Below are 21,092 nucleotides of genomic sequence, written 5' to 3' on the forward strand. Positions count from 1 at the left end.
GTGTCTAGTTTGAGAAACAGACGCCTCACAAGTCCTCAACTGGCAGCTTCATTAAATAGTACCCGCAAAACACCAGTCTCAACGTGAACAGTGAAGAGGCGATTCTGGGATACTGGCCTTCTAGGCAGAGTTCCTCTGTCCAGTGTCGGTGTTCTTTTGCCCATCTTCATCTTTTATTTTTATTGGCCAATCTGAGATACGGCTTTTTCTTTGCAACTCTGCCTTGAAGGCCAGCATCCCGCAGTTGCCTCTTCACTGTTCAACGTTTAACCCCAAACTTTTGCAAGGTAGTGTATATGGTCACATTCCACCAGGTTATAGTATAGCTTTGCATAAGGACAAATAGGAACTAAGGGTACACCTGCATTGCTTCTACACCTGCATTGCTTGCCCTTTGGGGGTTTAGGCTGGGTTTCTGTACAGCACTTTGTGACATCAGCTGATGTAAGAAGGGCTTTATAAATACTTTTGATTGATTGATTAAAGAAGCTTGAGTTGAGGTGTAGACCGTTAAGTGGTATGAGTTTTGGGGCACTAAAGTGCCTGTTGCCCAGCCTTGACCTCTACCTGAACCCAAAGTATCCAATCAACCATAGTCCGAGATTCCTCCCAAAGCCCACACTTCATAAAGACGTCAGTGACCTTGGCCTCAACGCACACACATACACAGAGGCTGACTGATGGATTTCAGAAAAGCCCCCAGCGTTCTACATTAAAAGTCCATCATATAAAGGCTTTTAAGAGCATTAGCTCAGAAGCAGAACTGTGGGAGGGACAGGGTGACTGGCCACGCGGATCATGTCCAAATGTAAACCCCATGTGTGGGGTCATGACCTTTCACACGACAGGGTGTTTCAGCACCGGCTCACTTCCGCTCCATCACCTGCAACTCTGTACAGTATCACTATAGCATTACTACAGTATCAGTTGAGAGTGCCTGCCAACATAAACACGGGGTAATTTCATAGGTACTGTGCCAAGTTATTTTTTTGTCTCTATTTTTCTTTCTCCCATAGGGCACAACTGTTCTTACTAATGGCCACTAGAGAGAGCCAGATAACAGGCCACGCACACACCCAGTGACCCTGTCAACGTCCAGAGAGAGGGTGTGTGTGCTGTTAATCAGGGCGAGGCCCACTCACACATATGGACTGCACCCTGCAGCGTGTATAAACTTGGTGTCGCTATGAGGACTGCATTAGTGTGTCGCACTAACGGAAAAACATGCCAAGCGTTTCGGTTCCTCACAACATGGTTCAGTGCTGCTACACGGTAACGCTATGTGCAACAACCTGTCAATGATGAGGCTACTGACTCCGCGGTCCGGGCCAGATAGCTGCTTAGTCAAATCAATCCCCCTGCCTGCCTGCCTCCCTCCCTCCACCCACCCAATAATCAATAACAATGTAATACTAGGAAAAATAAGAAGAAATATGAAGAAAACAGTAAGTAAGTAAGTAAGTAAGCATACTATATACAGGGTCAGTTCCAGTACCATATTTACAATGTGCAGGGATACTGGAGTGATGGAGGTACTGTAGATATGTATAGGGGTAAGGTGACTAGGCAACAGGGTGCAAGATAAACAGCAGCAGCTTGTATGTGAGTGGGAGTGCGTGTGTGTAGAGTCAGTATAAATGAATGAGTATATTAGGTGTGAGTGAGCAGGTGATGGAGTGAGTGTGTCGGGCCCTGTGAGTGCTCATAGAGACAGTGCCAAAATAGAAGGCTAACTCAGATAGTCTGTGTAGCTATTTTGTGAGCTATTTATCAGATATTTTTGCTTGGAGATAGAAGCTTTTCTGGAGTCTGTTGGTTCCAGACTTGCACCGGTACCGGTACTGCTTGCTTTGCAGAAGCAGAAGAATAGTCTATGGCTTGGGTGGTTGGAGTCTTTAACGATTTGTCTTCCTACCACACCGCCTGATATAGATCTTGGAGAGCTTGGCCACACTTGAATGAATAGTGTAGTGTGTGGGTGCTCTTGTTTGCTATGTGTGTTTATAAACAGTTTGGAGCATTCTATACTGTATTTTGTGACTCATGTCATGTAATGTGTCGCTAGAGTAGTTACATACATGAAATATATAATAATTCTATATAGAAAGACAGGGTAACGTGAGGTCTCATGATCGTCCAGTGGATTCTCTTCATTGGCCCGGATCTGAGCCCCATCTGTCTGTAACTAGGTTATGGTGAATTGAGTTTGCGCCGAACCTCAGCAAATAACCACGTAACTCAAGGACGACAGCTGGGAAATTAATCCCCCACCCCACATGGTCCCTGTGAGAAATTCTGTGGGTTTCCAGCCCCCATCTGTCTGTAACAGACTGGAGGTTATGGGGGAGCTGAAGGAGACAGTTGGAGGAGAGTGGGGGAGCTGGAAGGAGACAGTTGGAAGACGTGGGGGAGCTGGAAGGAGACAGTTGGAGGAGCTGGAAGGAACAGTTGGAGGAGAGTGGGGGAGCTGGAAGGAGACATGGAGGAGAGTCCCTGGAGAACAGCTGGAGGAGAGTGGGGAGCTGGAAGGAGACAGTTGGAGGAGAGTGGGGGAGCTGGAAGGAGACAGTTGGAAGGTGGGGGAGCTGGAAGGAGACAGTTGGAGGAGAGTGGGGGAGCTGGAAGGAGACAGTTGGAGGAGAGTGGGGGAGCTGGAAGGAGACAGTTGGAGGAGAGTGGGGGAGCTGGAAGGAGACAGTTGGAGGAGAGTGGGGGAGCTGGAAGGAGACAGCTAGAGGAGAGTGGGGGAGCTGGAAGAAGACAGTTGGAGGAGAGTGGGGGAGCTGGAAGGAGACAGCTAGAGGAGAGTGGGGGAGCTGGAAGAAGACAGCTGGAGGAGAGTCAGCCAGTCAGAGGGAAGATATTCTGCTCTGATGTACATAACTTAACCAGCTGCAGGGAAGCCAGAAACTATCTGGAGCAACAAGGACTGCTGACGTCTGTTATATCCCAGTTCAATTCACTGATAGGGATAATCTCAGGACAGAGCAGCAAGGCCCATAAATTATGGGAGTAGAGTAGCAGTTGGCTGGTTGCCATAGCAGCGGGAATTACTCACTCCTCCAAGGAAACTGGCCCTTGTTTGCACAGTGGATGTTGTTCTGTTTTTCCACTCCCACAAATGTACTGATGCCCATCCCTCACCCCAACCTCAGAGACTCAGAGTACACACATGCAGACATACACATATCCTAAAGATAGGGTAAGGCATCTCCACATATTTACTGTTGTCATTAAATCACCCTCATAAAAGAGCAAAGCATTATTCCATTGGACAAGAGAGCTCAGCTCTACAACAACATAACTGTCTTCTGAGTGGACTCTCCAGTGGCTCTACACAGCCTGTCTTGTTTCAACTGCATATTTTGCTGTGTTTACACTCTCTGGTAAGCATCAATCTGTTTGAAACCTTTGTAAACAGATCCCTTCTGCGGCAAGCTCAAAACCAAGTCCTACATTCTCAGTTCCCTTAAAAGCCATGCTTAAGGCTGAGAACACATATACAAGACATGCCACATCTATTTACACTGTATCTGGCATTGGGTAGTGTCTAATCTTAGAGGTTGGCGCATCTTCATTCATGCTCCAGGGGGCAGTCGATCATTGTGCCCTCCCTACCACGGCCAGGCCATGGCGAACATTTCACCTTGGACAGTGGGCTTTAGAATGGAGAAAGCAACACAGTGTCTTGATGTGTTAGCTACTGTATTTCAGGGGCCATTGTTCCCCCAACCTGAAGTGTTCTCATTCGTCTCAAAGGATCTGTCCAGGTTTCAGATTCTCCTTCTCACTACAGTGTTCACCTGCCCTTCAGCACGTTCTTTTGGACACTGGCATAGCCTACTGTCTGTCTAGGAATACTAAGAGGAATGTGACACACCTTGGTCTCTGTTCAAATGGAGAAATGCTAAAATGGAGTAGAAAATAGAAACCCACACCCCAACTCTCACCACTACCCGTGCTAAACAAATAGTGGTTCTATTCTTAGCAGGGGGTTAGCTGTCTCAGTGTGGAATCTGTTGGACAAACCTACCAAGTTGGAACTGAGAGTATCCAGCGACTATGCTGTTCTCAGAAGAAAGGAAACACAGAGACAAACAATGACTCAGTGACTGCATTCATGTCTACATAGCTGTCTGTCTCTGATGAGATGTGGAAGGCTGGATGGACCACACTGGCTACTTCACTAACTGGAGGAAGCAGTACTTAGAACAGTTACGTGCAGTTTGGCAGGTGCCCTTCAGACTTCACCAGTGGTAGACTTCCTCATAAACCCAGTGGCAAGGGAGGAGCTGCCTGGAGCATGGCATATTAAAACAGCAGGCTAAAGTCCACCAACCCCTGCCTTACCATATCAACAGATATAGTGACAGCCTGGAGTTGTGGGTATGGGGACAAGACAATAAAAAGAAACATTTTTCTGCTCCAAGGTCCCTGGGCAAAAAAGCAACTTTTGTACCCAGTAAACCAGTACACAACATCCATCACGGAGGTACCAGAGGGGCTGCCACAGCCACTGGGTGGCTGTAGGGAGTATAGAACAGTACCAACGTTCTTACACAGGAATCATAATAGATTAAGATTTTGGGAAGATTTGGTTTTAGGTCCAATTTCATCTCATGGATATGTCTACTCTATTCTGATACTACGGCTAGCGTACACACCAACTCTCAATATTCAAAATACTTCCCCCTCTCCAGAGGGACCCGTCAAGGGTGCCCTACGTCCCCGCTCCTTTTTGCACTTGTGATAGAACCGCTTTCCTTGGCTTTAAAATTATGATTCACTGGAATCCACTGAGCTGGTGAAGAACACAAGGTGTCACTGTATGCAGATGAGCTTGTAACGGGTGCGCTGAGAGTCGGGAAGCAAGTACAGGGAGTGAGTGCTTCAATAAATAAACAAAACAATAAAAAATGTTTAAAAATTGCACTGACATGAAACAGAGTCAATAACACCTGAGGAAAGAACCAAGGGGAGTGACAGATATAGGGAAGAGAATCAAGGAGGTGATGGAGCCCAGATGAGGTGCTGGTGCTCTTGACGATGGTGACAGATGTGCAGGATCATCAGCAGCCTGATGACACTAGAGGCTGGAGAGGGAGTACACGTGACAGATCTAATATTATATATCACTAACCCTGTCAACTCTGTTAATAACATACTGCATATTTTAAACACATTTGGATCATTCACAGGTTACAAATTGAACATTCAGAAAAGTTAACGTTTTCCGATCAACCCCGCTGCCAAGCAAATTCCCCCTGGAGCCCTGCATTTCCATCTGTCTCCCTCTGGTTTTTCCTATTTAGGTGTGAATATAACACATTCTCAGGCTACCCTCCATTAAAAAACATTTGCAAGTCTAGTCATATGACATGAAGCAGACTTACAATGCTGGGATAGTTTGTATCTCTCCTTAGCTGGCAGAATCCAATCTGTTAAAATCTCAATTTTACCTAGGTTTCTATACCCTTTTCCAATGTCTTCCGATCTTTATGCCGAAATAATTTTTTACCAAGTTGGAAAGGCTCATCAGTCATTTTATCTGGGCAGGCAAATCACCTAGGTTACGTAGAGCAATAGTTCAAAGAAGGAGACAAGATAGAGGATTGGCACTTCCAAATGTACTGCTTTACTAATGGGCAACCACTATTCAAAAGATTATGGTCTGGTGTAATGCTCCAAGGAAGAACTGGTGCTCAATAGAAGCACACTCCTGCCAATCATATTCCCTCTCGGTTCTTGCTTGTGCCCCACTGTCATTGAGTCTTTCAAAGTATACTGGAAATCCCATTTTGCGCTCTGCTCTGAAGATCTGGAGACAATTTCGTCAACATGTTAGACTTTCTGCCCTTTCTCTTCTAAGCCCTATCTGTAACGATCACCTATTTTTACCCTCCAAACTCCACCAGGCTTTTGTTTTGTGGCGAGAGAGAGGTTTGGTATGTTTCAAAGATGTATTTTTAGATGGGAAGTTTGACACTTTTAATGATCTCGTAGCTAAATGTAATCTGGCTCATTCTAATCTTTTCTGCTATTTTCTTTGCTCGCTCTTTTCCACCTTTCCTCAACTACCTCCCAAGACGTTGCTAGAAGAGATTTAACCTGCTTTCTAGATTATATTACACTTTCCTCTGAACCCTCTCCAATAAACAAAATGAAGACAGAATGGAGTCGCGAACTTGAACTTGACCTTCTTAGGATTAACTCCACACCCTCATGTGCTCGGTTAAGTTTAATTCAGCACAGAATTCACTACACCAAAGAAAACGTAGTAAATTCCTCCCAGACACAAATGACATGACAGATGTTCAATCACTCCAGCAGACCACACCCATATGGTTTATTTATGTTCTAAGCTGTCTGAGTATTGGTCATCCTTTTTTAATACTCTGACATTCTCAATATTGACCTGCAGCCTTGTCCTTTGATAGCTATATTTGGAGTTCCATCTCTGTTTCCTAGTCTCACTAAAAGTAAAACAGACGTTGTAGCATTTGCTTCCCTCATAGCCCGCCGGCAGATCTTGCTTAATTGGAAATCCTCAAAACCTCCCACTGTATCAGCCTGGTTGAAAGATCTAATGTCTTTTCTACACTTAGATACAATTAAATACACTTTGAGAGGTTGTACTGATCACGTTTTCTTGAGATTACAACCTTTAATTTCCTTTTCTGAACAGTTGCCTTCTATTGATCAGGAGTAATACATTTGGCCAACAGGGGAAAATGAGAGTGTGGGAGGGAAGGGATAGTATGTTGTGATGTTTTTGTATATGTATGTATGTATGTATGTATGTATGTATGTATGTATGTATGTATGTATGTATGTATGTCTCATAGCCACAGAACTAAAAAAAGTGAGCCCATCACATGTAATGAGTCTCATAGCCGCAGAACTAAAAAAGTGAGCCCATCACATGTTATGAGGGCAAACTTAAATGCCCTTTTATAAGGGCCAGTGGCGAGCACAATGGTGTTGTCACAAGGTTGGTCACGTTCAAACAAGTCCTTTACTTTGTGATTAGGCTGATAGTGACCGGGCATGTGTGACAAGGCTCATGTTTGATATAAACTTTATGGCTTTTCCTCCTGAAAAGTACAATGTTCAACCATAATTCCTATTACATCATTTGCAGCAAATTTGCCTGACATAATGACTTTATAACAACGTATCTTCCCTTTTTATGTGTAACAGTGAAACCTGTCTTGTAAAACACTGACCTAGGAACCAAAGGAAAAATACACTGGTAATATCTTATCTGTACAAACTGCATGACTGGGTAGCCTGTACGTCCAGGCAGCCAGTGTACATATAACAACAGATATGGTTGTCCAACGCAGGGCACCATAATCTTTATAGGTCTACTCAGTGAATTGTCTTGCTATTTTTATAAACACTCATTGAGATTATGAATGCCCACAAGTCCTCGGTAGAAGAGTTCCTCTGTGTGACCCGTTTATACTCCAAATCTATCACGTTAGTTCCAAAGTGGTTGTGGTGGACAAATGTTTCATATGACCCATGGCGAAAATAAGTCACACAGCATTCTATTTTAGTGGTATGGAACAGGCAGTGTGTGGGCATTTTGTGGAGTGTTATTGGACAACCTAAGTAAAATGGTGTGCCTTGGTCAGCCGTTTTCAGTTACTACAGTAACGTAGGGATAGTTGAAATAAAAAGGAAACGTTTGGTGCTATTCAGATCCGCAGTAAACGTGTCCTCTATATTGCACTGGGCACAGTTGGGCAACGTTCCAGTTGTGGAGAATAAATGTGACATTTTCAGTGTAGATAACAGTCTCAGCACCTTCCTGCTCAGCTACCAGACTAGCCATGACGTCTGTGCCAGAGAGAACAAAGCATCGACGCTGACCCCGAAAGAAGTGACTACTGATAAAACATACAGACATCTTTGTCTCCATTCACATCTAAAGACATGGCAATTTCCCCTCTCAAATCTGTGTGTGCATTGAGGTGCTTTAAAAGTGAAGGGTAGGGAGTGGCAAGGGGGTGCTCCTGATGCCTCAGAGAACTGGTAGCCTTCACTGTCACTAGAACACAGGGATCACCTGGGACAGGAGTCATGGATCACACCCCCACCTCACCCCTCTTCCCTCCTGCTGCAGAGACAGGATTTTATCACAGCTCACCCAGCAGGTGCCCATCCCTGAACACTGAGCCAATGTAATGCAGCCCTGCGTATTAACCCAGCACATTAACCCTGTGCAACCCTGCTTGGAAGTGTGCCCTAGAGGCCTCAGAACCATCAGCTGGAAGACTGCCTTTAATTTAAGCTCTTAGAGGACTATCAGCATTCAGCTGCATGATCAAAGTATAATAATGAAGTGTTTTGGGTAAAGTATCTTGTCATGGTGTCTCTCTCGATTTCTTTATCTCTGCAGGTCACCAGCTGACTAAGCTATGAAGACAAGAGCAGCATCCGACCCTGATGCCCTGCTGTGTGTAGCAGTGCTTGACATGCATGGAGGAGCTGAGATGTTTAATGGGCGTGGGATGATTTTACTGAACTGATGCTGTGTTAGGGAATCGGTACAGGACACTTGTAGTAGCTGCAAAAATCTATTTGCTATCACAGCTCTTATGTAGGCAGCCAGAACTCAACATGGTGACATTGTGTCAATAAAGATGGAACTTCAGACTGGAAAAGCAGTAGTGCACTTTGTTTAAACTTGCTGGTAAGATTAAAGCTAAGATAAAAGGGATGGAAAGAGTAATAGCAACGAGGTGGGCTGAAAAGTATAAAAGGAGAGGGTATGAAAGCATGACAGGGGATTTTTAACGACAGAGATACAGGAATAGTTTCTACTGTACCTGTTTGGCTCTCATCCTTGGTTTAGAATAATCTCATCACAGCCTGTGTGAAGTGTTCCCTAGCCTATGGGCAGGGGTAAACAGACATTGGCGTTTCATCACAAAACCAATCAATTTGGAAATCAATCTCTTTCCAAAACCAAAATGACCTCGCATACAAAATATGGATGTACAGAGGACAAATGTTTGCCTGTTGGGAGAACCAATCAGCAGAAAGAATAATGCAGCACTGTAGAATAATCAGGCTTGTCTAATCCAGTGACCAGGAGTATTGACCTCAACCTGACAGACCACACACTAATCACCTCTGATTGGTAGTGTGGTTCAACGTAAAGCATGCAGTTCAAAACATGTGATTGTGTGGGAGGGAGATTTACAATTTAAATCATATTTCACATTTAGAAATAATGTTGCTCATGATCTATGGATTTGACAGGCACCCACTGTAAGTAAGTAGTAGTAATAGTAGGGCACTTACTAATTGCCTTGTGAGATGAGACAGTCACCAAGCAGTTCCTACTTTTTTATTTTGTTTGGAACGTCTCTATGACCAATGACCCTGATGTCTGTGGACCATTATCTATGGGAAAAGGCTGTTCCACAATCATGCTCCATTTCCCCTCTGACAGCACCTACAAAAATAGAACCCAAAGCAACCCCCTATCTCTCCCGCACCAAAGGGCTCAGAACTCAATAATTATGTTGTTATTGTGTGCAGAATTGTAATGCAAAACATTCAGCTTTTCATGGAGGTGTCCACTGTCTTAATTTGCTTAACTACTTTTCAGATATGTTTATCAGACTCAGTATTCTGACCATAGAACTATGCTGAACAAAAATATAAATATAACATGCAACAATTTCAAAGATTTTACTGAGTTACAGTTCATAGAAGGAAATCGGTCAATTTAAATAAATTCGTTAGGCACTAATCTATGGATTTCACATGACTAGGAAGGGCCCCACCCACATGGGAGCCAGGCGCAGACAATCAAAATTAGTTTTTAAAGACAGAAATACTCCTCAGCACCCCCCCATCCCTCCTTTAACGATCCCGCAGGTGAAGAAGCCGGATGTGGAGGTCCTGCGGTCGTGAGGCCGGTTGGATGTACTGCCAAATTCTCTAAAATGACGTTGGAGGCCGCTTATGGTAGAGAAATGAACATTCAATTCTCATGCAACAGCTCTGTTGGACATTCCTGCAGTCAGCATACCAATTGCACGCTCCCTCAAAACTTGAGACAGCTGTGGCATTGTGTTGTGTGACAAAACAGCACATTTTAGAGTTGCCTTTTGTCCCCAGCACAAGGTGCACCTGTGTAATGATCCTGCTGTTTAATCAGCTTCTTGATATGCCACACCTGAATATGGAACATTTCTGGGATATTTTATTTCAGCTCATGAAAGCTGGGGCCAACACTTAACATGTTGCGTTCATATTTTTGCTCAGTATAATTTGTAGCTCAGTTTACAGGCGATAGCTAGCTGTGTGTGAAACATAGAAACATGACTGGTCTCTACTGACATTGCTTGAGTTGAAGAAGCAAACCCTGTGACAGAGGTAGGAGCACTTAGTGTCGCTGATATGGGATGGTTGTCCTAACCCAGAGCAGGTTCTGTAAGAGGGTTAATAGCCACAATACCGACAAGAAGACACAGCTTTTCCTCTGTAATCTCATCAATGCTACATAATTGTATTTAGTTTTTTAAAGCACCAAGCCGCACCAGATTATGGGGTTTAAACTCCCAGTGCGGAGGGGGGACAGAGGAGAAACAAGAGATACAGAGATGTGGCGCAAGAGAGAGATGGGATCTGTTTACAAGTCAACAGTCATCAGTTCAAAGTGGTAGGACCATTTGTCGTCTTTGTCCAAACAGCTGGATGGACTCAGAAACACATGTGGGATGTCCTTGAAGATCAGAGCATAAATAGAAATCATAGATCCCATCACATACACATTCCAACGATAGCTCAACATCAAAGAAAAGAACAGTGGCCAAAACACAATTTTCTGTGCTTGGACCCCACAAACGCTCATCCCTGGTCTTCACAGTGGGTCAACCCTCTTTTTAACCATTAGTGGATGCTGGACGCACCCGCTCTTCCATCAGAGGTCCGTTCTAGGTTCCATCCTAATGACTGCTTTCACAAGCCTGTCTGTCAGTGCTCTGTGATTTGTGCCTGTGCCATATCTCAGCTCAGGAGGGCAGATGACAAGCTGATTAGGAGTGGAACTTCCAGGGGCTCAGAGTTGCTATTCCCAGCCTCCATCCTCTAGATTAGACCCTTTCTAGCTGGGGACAGGCTGATGACACCCGGGCTACAGGTGAGACCGTTATATCTCATAACAACAGGGTCAGCTTCGACACAACCTGACCACATAGGGCTGTTGATAACCCACACAAATGGCAGGATTGCGTCATTAACTCCCCACCCCATATATACACAAATACACTTTCTAAACATGGTTGGGGGATTTATTCTAAACATGGTAGGGGGCTTTATTTAAAGAACATAAAACTTCCAAGTAAAAAAAAAAGTGTTGATAGGGGACAGAATGCAGTCGGACGATCAAATAATCGTCATATAGGGAGCATTCGGAAAGTATTCAGACCCCTTGACTTTCCCATATTTTGTTACGTTACAGCCTTATTCTAAAATGAAAAACAAAACAATGTAATACCTCATCAAATCTACACATAATACCCCATAAGGACAAATCAAAAACAGGTTTTTAGAAAATCTTAAAAATATATTACAGCCGCATATATCGCCCCCAAATAGACACATCGAAGGCCCTGAACGAACTTCATTTGACTCTGTGAACCACATATCCTGAGGCTGCATTTATTGTAGCTGGGGATTTTAACAAGCTAATCTGAAAACAAGGATCCCTAAATTTTATCAGCATATCGATTGCACAACCAGGGCTGGCAAAACCCTAGACCATTGTTATTCTAACTTCCGCAACGCATATAAGGCCCTCACCTGCCCTCCTTTCAGAAAAGCTGACCACGACTACATTTGGTTGCTTCCAGCCTATAGACAGAAACTAAAACAGGAATCTCCCGCGCTCAGTTCTGTTCAACGCTGGTCCGACCAATCGGATTCCACGCTTCAAGATTGCTTCGATCATGTGGACTGGGATATGTTCCGCATTGCGGCGAACAACAACATTGATGAATACGCTGAGTCGGTGAACGGATTTATTAGCAAGTGCATCGGCGATGTCGTACCAACAGCGTCTATTAAAACATTCCCAAACCAGAAACCGTGGATTGACAGCAGCATTCATGCAAAACTGAAAGCGAGAACCACTGCTTTTAATCAGGGCAAGGTGACCGGAAACATGACCGAATACAAACAGTGTAGCTATTCCCTCCGCAAGGCAATCAAACAACCTAAGCATCAGCATAGAGACAAAGTAGAGTTGCAATTCAACGGCTCAGACACGAGAGGTATGCGGCAGTGTCTACAGTCAATCACGGACTATAAAAGGAAAACCAGCCCCGTCGCGGACCAGGATGTCTTGCTCCCAGACAGACTAAACTTCTTTGCTTGCTTTGAGGACAACACAGTGGCACTGACGCGGCCCGCTACCAAAACCTGGCTCTAGCAGTGCTCCTCCTGCTCCTCCTTGCACAAAGGCGGAGGTAGCGGTCCTGCTGCTGGGTTGTTGCCCTCCTACGGCCTCCTCCACATCTCCTGATGTACTGGCCTGTCTCCTGGTAGCGCCTCCATGCTCTGGATACGCTGACAGACACAGCTAGCCTTTTTTTTCCACAGCTCGCATTGATGTGCCATCCTGGATGAGCTGCACTACCTGAGCCACTTGTGTGGGTTGTAGACTCCGTCTCATGCTACCACTAGAGTGAAAGCACCGCCAGCATTCAAAAGTGACCAAAACATCAGCCAAGAACACATTCACACATTCTTATTTTCAATTGCCTAGGAACGGTGGGTTAACTGCCTTGTTCAGGGGCAGAACGACAGATTTTTACCTTGTCAATCTTGCAACCTTATGGTTAACAAGTCCAACGCTCTAACCACCTGCCTTGCATTGCACTCCACGAGGAGCCTGCCTGTTACGCGAATGCAGTAAGAAGCCAAGGTAAGTTGCTAGCTAGCATTAAACTTATTTTATAAAAAACAAAATCAATCAATCATAATCACTAGTTAACTACACATGGTTGATGATATTACTAGTTTATCTAGCGTATCCTGCGTTGCATATAATCGATGTGGTGCGCATTCGCGAAACAGGACTGTCGTTGCTCATTCATTATTGTTGTAATTGTCATTATTACAAATTCATTAATCGGCATCGGCTTTTTTTGGTCCTCAAATAATCTGCATAGGCGTTGAAAAAAAATCATGAACGGTCAACCTCTAGTACAGGTGCATCAACGCTGGGACCGAGAGACTGAAAAACAGCTATTATCTCAAGGCCATCACTGTTAAACAGCAATCACTAACATTATGTTGGCAGCAGCAACTCACCGACTCAAATCTCTAGCCACTTTTATAATAAAAAAAAATGGGTGTAATAAATGTATCATTAGTCATTTTAAACAATGCTACTTTATATAATGTTTACATACCCTACATTACTCATCTCATTACTCATCTCATATGTACAGTCGTGGCCAAAAGTTTTGAGAATGACACAAATATCAATTTTCACAAAGTTTGCTGCTTCAGTGTCTTTAGATATTTTTGTCAGATGTTACTATGGAATACTGAAGTATAATTACAAGCATTTCATAAGTGTCAAAGGCTTTTGACAATTACATGAAGTTGATGCAAAGAATCAATATTTGCAGTGTTGACCCTTCTTTTTCAAGACCTCTGCAATCTGACCTGGCATGCTGTCAATTAACTTCTGGGCCACATCTTGACTGATGGCAACCCATTCTTGCAAAATCAATGCTTGGGAGTTTGTCAGAATTTGTGGGTTTTTGTTTGTCCACCCGCTTCTTGAGGATTGACCACAAGTTCCCAATGGGATTAAGGTCTGGAGAGTTTCCTGGCCATGGACCCAAAATATCGATGTTTTGTTCCCCGAGCCACTTAGTTATCACGTTTGCCTTATGGCAAGGTGCTCCATCATGCTGGAAAAGGCATTGTTCGTCACCAAACTGTTCCTGGATGGTTGGGAGAAGTTGCTCTCGGAGGATGTGTTGGTACCATTCTTTATTCATGGCTGTGTTCTTATGCAAAATTGTGAGTGAGCACACTCCCTTGGCTGAGAAGCAACACCACACATGAATGGTCTCAGGATGCTTTACCGTTGGCATGACACAGGACTGATGGTAGCGCTTACAACGTCTTCTCTGGAAAAGCTTTTTTCCAGATGCCCCAAACAATCGGAAAGGGGATTCAGAGAAAATGACTTTACCCCAGTCCTCAGCAGTCCAATCCCTGTACCTTTTGCAGAATATCAGTATGTCCCGGATGTTTTTCCTGGAGAGAAGTGGCTTCTTTGCTGCCCTTCTTGACACCAGGCCATCCTCCAAAAGTCTTTGCCTCATGTGCGTGCAGATGCACTCACACCTGCCTGCTGTCATTCCTGAGCAAGCTCTGTACTGGTGGTGCCCCAATCCCGCATCTGAAGCAACTTTAGGAGACGGTCCTGGCGCTTGCTGGACTTTCTTGGGTGCCCTGAAGCCATCTTCACAACAATTGAACCGCTCTCCTTGAAGTTCTTGATGAGCCTAAATGGTTGATTTAGGTGCCATCTCACTGGCAGCAATATCCTTGCCTGTGAAGCTCCTTTTGTGCAAAGCAATTATGACGGCATGTGTTTCCTTGCAGGTAACCATGGTTGACAGAGGAATAATGATTCCAAGCACAACCCTCTTTTTGAAGCTTCCAGTCTGTTATTTGAACTCAATCAGCATGACAGAGTGATCTCCTGCCTTCTCCTCGTCAACACTCACACCTGTGTTAACGAGAGAATCACTGATATGTCAGCTGGTCCTTTTGTGGCAGGCCTGAAATGCAGTGGAAATGTTTTTTTTTTGTAGATTCAGTTGATTTGAATGGCAAAGAGGGACTTAATTGCAATTCATCTGATCACTCTTCATAACATTCTGGAGTATATGCAAATTGCCATCATATAAACTGAGGCAGCAGACTGAAAATTAATATTTGTGTCATTCTCAAAACTTTTGGCCACAACTGTATATACAGTCTACTGCATCTTGCCTATGCCATTCGGCCATCGCTCATCCATATATTCATATGTACATATTCATTCCTTTACACTTGTGTGTATAAAGTAGTTGTGAAATTGTTAGATATTACTGCACGGACAGAACTAGAAACACAAGCATTTCGCTACACTCACATTAACAGCAACCATCCTTGATTGAGAGAAGCAGAAGAGGTGGAGCTAGTGGTGATCAGGCTGTCAACAACACTGATCCAGGGAGTGTGTGAAAGCTACTGTTCAAGGTATTTGACAACTAGTCAAAATATATCACGGGCCAGGCAGCCGTGCATACTGACAGAGGCAGAGAGAGGTCAGTAACAAACACGTTTGGGCCAATTGTCTCATCTTCAAGTAGGGACATTGTGTGTGTTGTGTGGCCAGGTCTAAATCAGGTTAAGAGGGTTGTGTAGGGACAGATGGAGTGAAAGGGGTTGGAGCAGAACAAGCGCAGTCGGAGAGAGAGGGACAGGTCTGCCACTCATGAGCAGTGGTGTAAAGTACTTAAGTAAAACATAGTTTTAACTTAACTACTTTCCTTAACAAAATGTTGTACTTTTTACTCTACATTTTCCTTGCCACCCAAAAGTACTTGTTACAATTTGAATGCTTAGCAGGACAGGGGGAAAAAAGTCAAATTCACAAACCTGGTCATCCCTCCTGCCTCTGATCTGGCAGACTCACTAAACCGACATGCTTTATTTGTAAATGATGTCTCAGTGTGAACCTATCTTTCAGTAAATGTAAAAAACAAGAAAATGGTACCATATGGTTTGCTTAATAAGGAATTTAAAATTATTTATACTTAAGTACATTTTAGCAACTCTATTTACTTTTGATACTTAAGTATATTTTCAACCAAATACTTTTATTCAAATAGAATTTTACTGGGTGACTTACTCGAGTCATTTTCTGTTAAGGTATCTTTACTTTTACTCAAGTATGACAGTTGGGTACTTTTTCCACCACTGCTCATGAGTTTAGTTTACCAGGATCACAGCAGATCCACTTAACCCAGGATCACCTCCTCCTCTGGCCAAAACCTGGACGTGCAACACTCAGGCTCCAGGGAGAAGAATGTGTGTGTGTGTGTTTCTATGGTGACAAGGAAGCAGTGACAGGACCAGTGTTGAACTTCACAGAACTGAAAGAGCCCAGGCAGAACGTGTGTACGAATACATGAGTAGAATCAAACGCACAAGACTATGCATGCGTTTCCACTGAGATAATGCATTCAGAGAAAGCCTACACACATCATTAACTAACATCCAAGAATGTGTGCAAACGGCAAAGGATTTCCCTCTAAATACAAGCCCCACAGCAGGGTATGAGAGCAGCTTGCCAAGATATCTTCATTAACCTGGAGAGACTGAGTAAAGCATGCAGCCTAAATCACACGCCTATTACAGAAGCCTAGGTCTCACTGTGAGAAGACTTGATTTTAGATTTAACAGTGTAGGAACAGTGAGGTGGCTTTTTTGCCTTACAAATAAAACAAGCAACACAAGCAGACATTTACTATTAAGTGCCAAACACACACCCCAAAGTAGAAGAAAAGTAATATATTAGACAAGCACTCACAAAAAAAAAAAACTGTCTAATCTTGGAAATGTGGGATCTCTTAGATAGCGCACGTTCCATTGACAAATAAGAGCCGCCTTTCTCCTGCTAGACAGCTCTAAAGACATCCCCCATTGGCCCCATGTCTCCTGGAAGAGGGGGGGGGGTCTGTGCCAGGATACAGGGTCTTCGGAGCACAGCTTCTCTAAATAAAAAGGGGCAGGCCACTGGCCAATTTTTTTTAAAGAATTACAGTGAGAGAAAAAAAAAGAAATTCTTCACATTCTGCCCCTTACCCTGGTTCTCAGATCGTCGCATGACCAAATTTAAAGCAGGGGAAAGGAAAAAACACTTTTATTATTATTAGTGGTTATACAAGCTCTGTGCAGGAGCATGTGAAGCTCACAGGGGCAGTATAATTGACTGGTCAACTGCTGGACACCCTCGGCTGAAGCACAGAGACACAGCTCCATAGTGTTTAGTCCTCTAGAGTGAATGAGAGCGAGATGGGGAAAGGGGGATACCTAGTCAGTTATACAAGTGAATGCATTCAACTGAAATGTGTCTTCCACATTTAACCCAACCCTTTTGAATGAAAGAGGTGCGGGGGGCTGCCTTAAATCGACATCAACGGCACCCGGGGAAAAGGCAGAACAACATATTTTTACCTTGTCAGCTCAGGGATTCGATCCAGCAACCTTTTGGTTACAGGCCCAATGCTCCTACCCGTCAGGCTACCGGCCAGACTCGAGTCTCTAAGACTGGAACAGAGGGAAATAAATTGTGCCTTGCCTAAAGGAGACTCATGCAACCTCTCCCTACAGCACATAACCCCGTATGGTCATGGGACTAATTCTATATCCAGATATCTGGCTGTGTGTGTAAGGGGGAGTCGGATGGCTAAAGAGGAATATGCAGAAGTGAAACCATAAAAGGGAGGAGTGAAACAACTACTGCAGGAGAAAATGTAGGAAAGGGTGCTGGAGTCTTTGCATTGTTGCTAGTCCATGTGCCACATTCCATTTCTTATGGAGGCTTCCGTTTAATAAGATGATCAGTTCATGGGCCTCAGGATTATAAAAACTCAATCTTTTACAAAGCAGTTCATAAACCAGTGATCCAAAGTAAGTAACTGTACTAAGCTAGGGTTATGTGAATAATAGCCCTGATGTATTCTATCCATGTCCCACCTTTAGCCCACGAACACACGCGCTCGCAGAACCTGACCACCCAACTAAGCCACAAACTTGCCCCCACTACACCATGGGCCGTGGTCTGCACGGAGAACACTGCATGTACTTTAATCAGGTCACTTTATTCTGCATCCGTGTGACATGGAAGAAACAAACAGGGAGGAACACATGCGAGCCAAGGACCCATTTAATAAGCACTCTGCTGACCCAGATCAAAATACAATATGGAAGAGTGCACTGCACCGCCAGGGAACAAAGGCTTGCTGGGATTTCAGAGTGGACAGGCCAAAGTCATGTTATTGGGACCAAGTTGTTGGCTTTCTCCACACACAACCTCGTGTCTTACCCTGCCTCCTCATGGCAATCTTGGCATGTTGGACGGCCTCCCAGGGAGAGGGGATATCACCCTCCTTGCAGATGTCCTGGTTACGGACTGTAGCCTACGCGGTGCTCCCTGAACTCCTCCGCCACCTTCTCAGCATGCTGCTGGTGGAACTCCAGTGTGAAGGTGGCCTGTGGGCGCAGGATGGCGTGGGACAGAGACCTGCTGCCCATACCTACAACAAAACAAACAGGGAATGGGTTAAGAAAGGGTATGCGATGAGTGGCAGTGTCATAGATGGCTGGCATTTTCACAACGACAAATGTCAAAAACAGATCAATACCATTTTCATGTCATATTCCATAAACATGTCTGATGTACAGTACAGAGTTTGTGTAGTTGTGCAAACATCAAAATAGTAATCAAATATTGGACTGTACATCATACTATATGACCACAACAATACTTGCTGTTGTCTGATTGCGTCTGAAGCGATCTTGTGACACGTGGTTAGTGCAGGGGGACATGGTGATGGGCTACAGTGACCCTTTCTCCTCCCATTGCATCACTGCTGCTTTTGTTCTCATGGCAACAATGGGTGCAATGTTTACCCCACAGCGGCACATTGACTTGCTAAACGCCACGTCGTTTGACCGACCGGATGACTGACGTCAGAGCCAGGGGCACAGACAAGTGCCTGGTAACTACTTACTGCATGTAATCTGATGCTATGTGTGGGTAGTGTTACTGCATGGTAAGCCATTTCCCAGGCTTTGTAGTTTACTCCCCAATTTCATTCACAACTCTGCTCCAGTGTGTGTGATGTTCTACTATGACAATCCTTAAGCACTATGGGGATAGCTTCAAATTGCAAGTATGCAAAACATCCAGTCACCTTCCATAGTAATATCAAGCAGAAACATTCCCTCAGGGTACACGAAGGCCTAAGCATGGAGTGCACTGAGGACACATTACTTACATATTCCAGTGTAAAAAAAAAAAAGTATCAAATAATCACACACACACTACCGGTCAAAAGTTTTAGGACACCTAATCATTCAAGAGTTACTTTCTTTTTATATCCCAGGACAAATGAGTTAGCTAGCTAAATTGCCATGAATGTTTAATGCTTTTCGACAGCGCTCCCAGTCTAGTCAGCATGTAATCCTGGCAGCAGGATGGAGCCTGGTCAGCGGGCAGCAAAGAGGGAAGAAATTAAACATGAGTGGCAGCAGAACATAACAGGAGACCTTGTGCTTGTGCTAGCCTGCTGAACCGCAAGGTGACTCCTCTAGTGACTGAATTCTCCCTACAACACATGGTGCACACAGAACAGGCAACTGATAATCACCCATCACTGCCTGTTTACATTGCTCAGTCCCAAAGTCACTCAAGACAAAATAAGTCAACCCTGATATTAAGAAGTGCTTATCGGCAGATAAGCTCATTGCAACACTGCAGGACATGTTGCGGCTCCCCATTATGCCAGGGAGGGCGAGTGGGGGATGAGCAAACAGTTTGTTCATAGATACGCCGTTTTGAGTCGGCACACACGTTTACCGATGTTCCATCAATAACCTGCCCGATGGGAAGGAACAGAACAGCAGTAAAGCATGATGAAGCACTGCAGCAAGAGCAGCAGTCTGCCTCCAGACACTCCTAGCCAAGCACGTACACACGGCCAAGGCTGCAGCAGCCATCCATTAACCACCCACACACAATAATTTTTCTTCTGAAATTAATTCAACCGGTGGACACTCCTTACTGGGGGAGATTTCTAGATGGTACTACTGTGGTGTTCCATCTCACGTCTAGTTCAGGTCATTCACATGACTGACCGCTTTACTGAACTTGTCAAGAGAGAAAGCTGAAGTAGAATGTGATACCTGTGGGCACTCGAAGTCTAAGAAATGGGATGTAAAACTCCACACGGTGTATCCCAGTGAAAACAGACATCAACGGCTTTCTTCAAAGGTAGATAATCATGACAACTTGACATGCGTCATCAAAAGCCAAGTGTGATGTTGTCCCCGCCACTTAGCTCGAGTGAGAGCTTTCACTAACTGGCCCCTCTGTTACAAGAATCATTGGTGTCACATTTAGCCTTTTGTTGTTGAGTGCGTGGTTTCCCACTAGTCTATGACACATTCCTCCTCCAGGTCTTCTCTCTGTGACCCTCTCCTACAGGGACATGAAACATGCAATCCATACTGTATGTCATATGCTAAGCAGTTATCCTGTGAAACAGTGACATTGGGAAAGTTTCAAATTATTCATGTCCTCAGATAAAGTAGCTTACACAAAGTTGGAAATTCTTTAAGGAATACCTAGGATAGGATAAAGTAATCCTTCTCACCCCCCCCCTAAAAGATTTAGATGCACTATTGTAAAGTGGCTGTTCCACTGGATGTCATAAGGTGAATGCACCAATTTGTAAGTCGCTCTGGATAAGAGCGTCTGCTAAATGACTTAAATGTAAATGTAATGTAAATGGAAATCAGCAGGTTTTGTCCCTCTCACCGGTTTCACAAACGACAGAGCCAGGCTTGAGCTCCAGCATCATGATAATGTTGGCAATGTCTATTGTGTAAGGGGCAGGTTGAGGGTCCACAGCTCAGGGGTGGGGTGCATTACATAGATCAGGAGACCATTGTGCCAAAGCGCTGGCCTAGGTCCTTGGAGTGGCAAATGACTCCATAGCGGGTCTGTGTTTGGGAACCCTGCTGCACCTTGACTGGCATCATAAGTCATAACCCAGGAAGATAATGGCAACATCACCCTCCTGGATAAACTCTGAATACTCCACAAAACTAATGTCTTCTATCACAGGGAGGAACCAAGGTAAAGAGTGCCAGATGTTATCACCACAAAGACTATCAAAAAGAGTGGAAACTAGTGAACATTTCCCCCATGACGAACATAAATTCACAAATGCATAAAAATACAAGCTTGTACAATGTATTGGGCG

General features: G+C 44.3%; 1 pseudogene; it reads right to left on the reverse strand.

Moving 5' to 3' along the window:
- Window positions 1–17,971: 17,971 nt before the first annotated feature.
- On the reverse strand, window positions 17,972–21,036 carry LOC118362177 (tRNA (adenine(58)-N(1))-methyltransferase catalytic subunit TRMT61A-like; annotated as a pseudogene).
- Window positions 21,037–21,092: the final 56 nt, after the last annotated feature.

The sequence above is a fragment of the Oncorhynchus keta genome, chromosome 29 (genome assembly GCF_023373465.1).
Source record: "Oncorhynchus keta strain PuntledgeMale-10-30-2019 chromosome 29, Oket_V2, whole genome shotgun sequence".
NCBI lineage: Eukaryota > Metazoa > Chordata > Actinopteri > Salmoniformes > Salmonidae > Oncorhynchus > Oncorhynchus keta.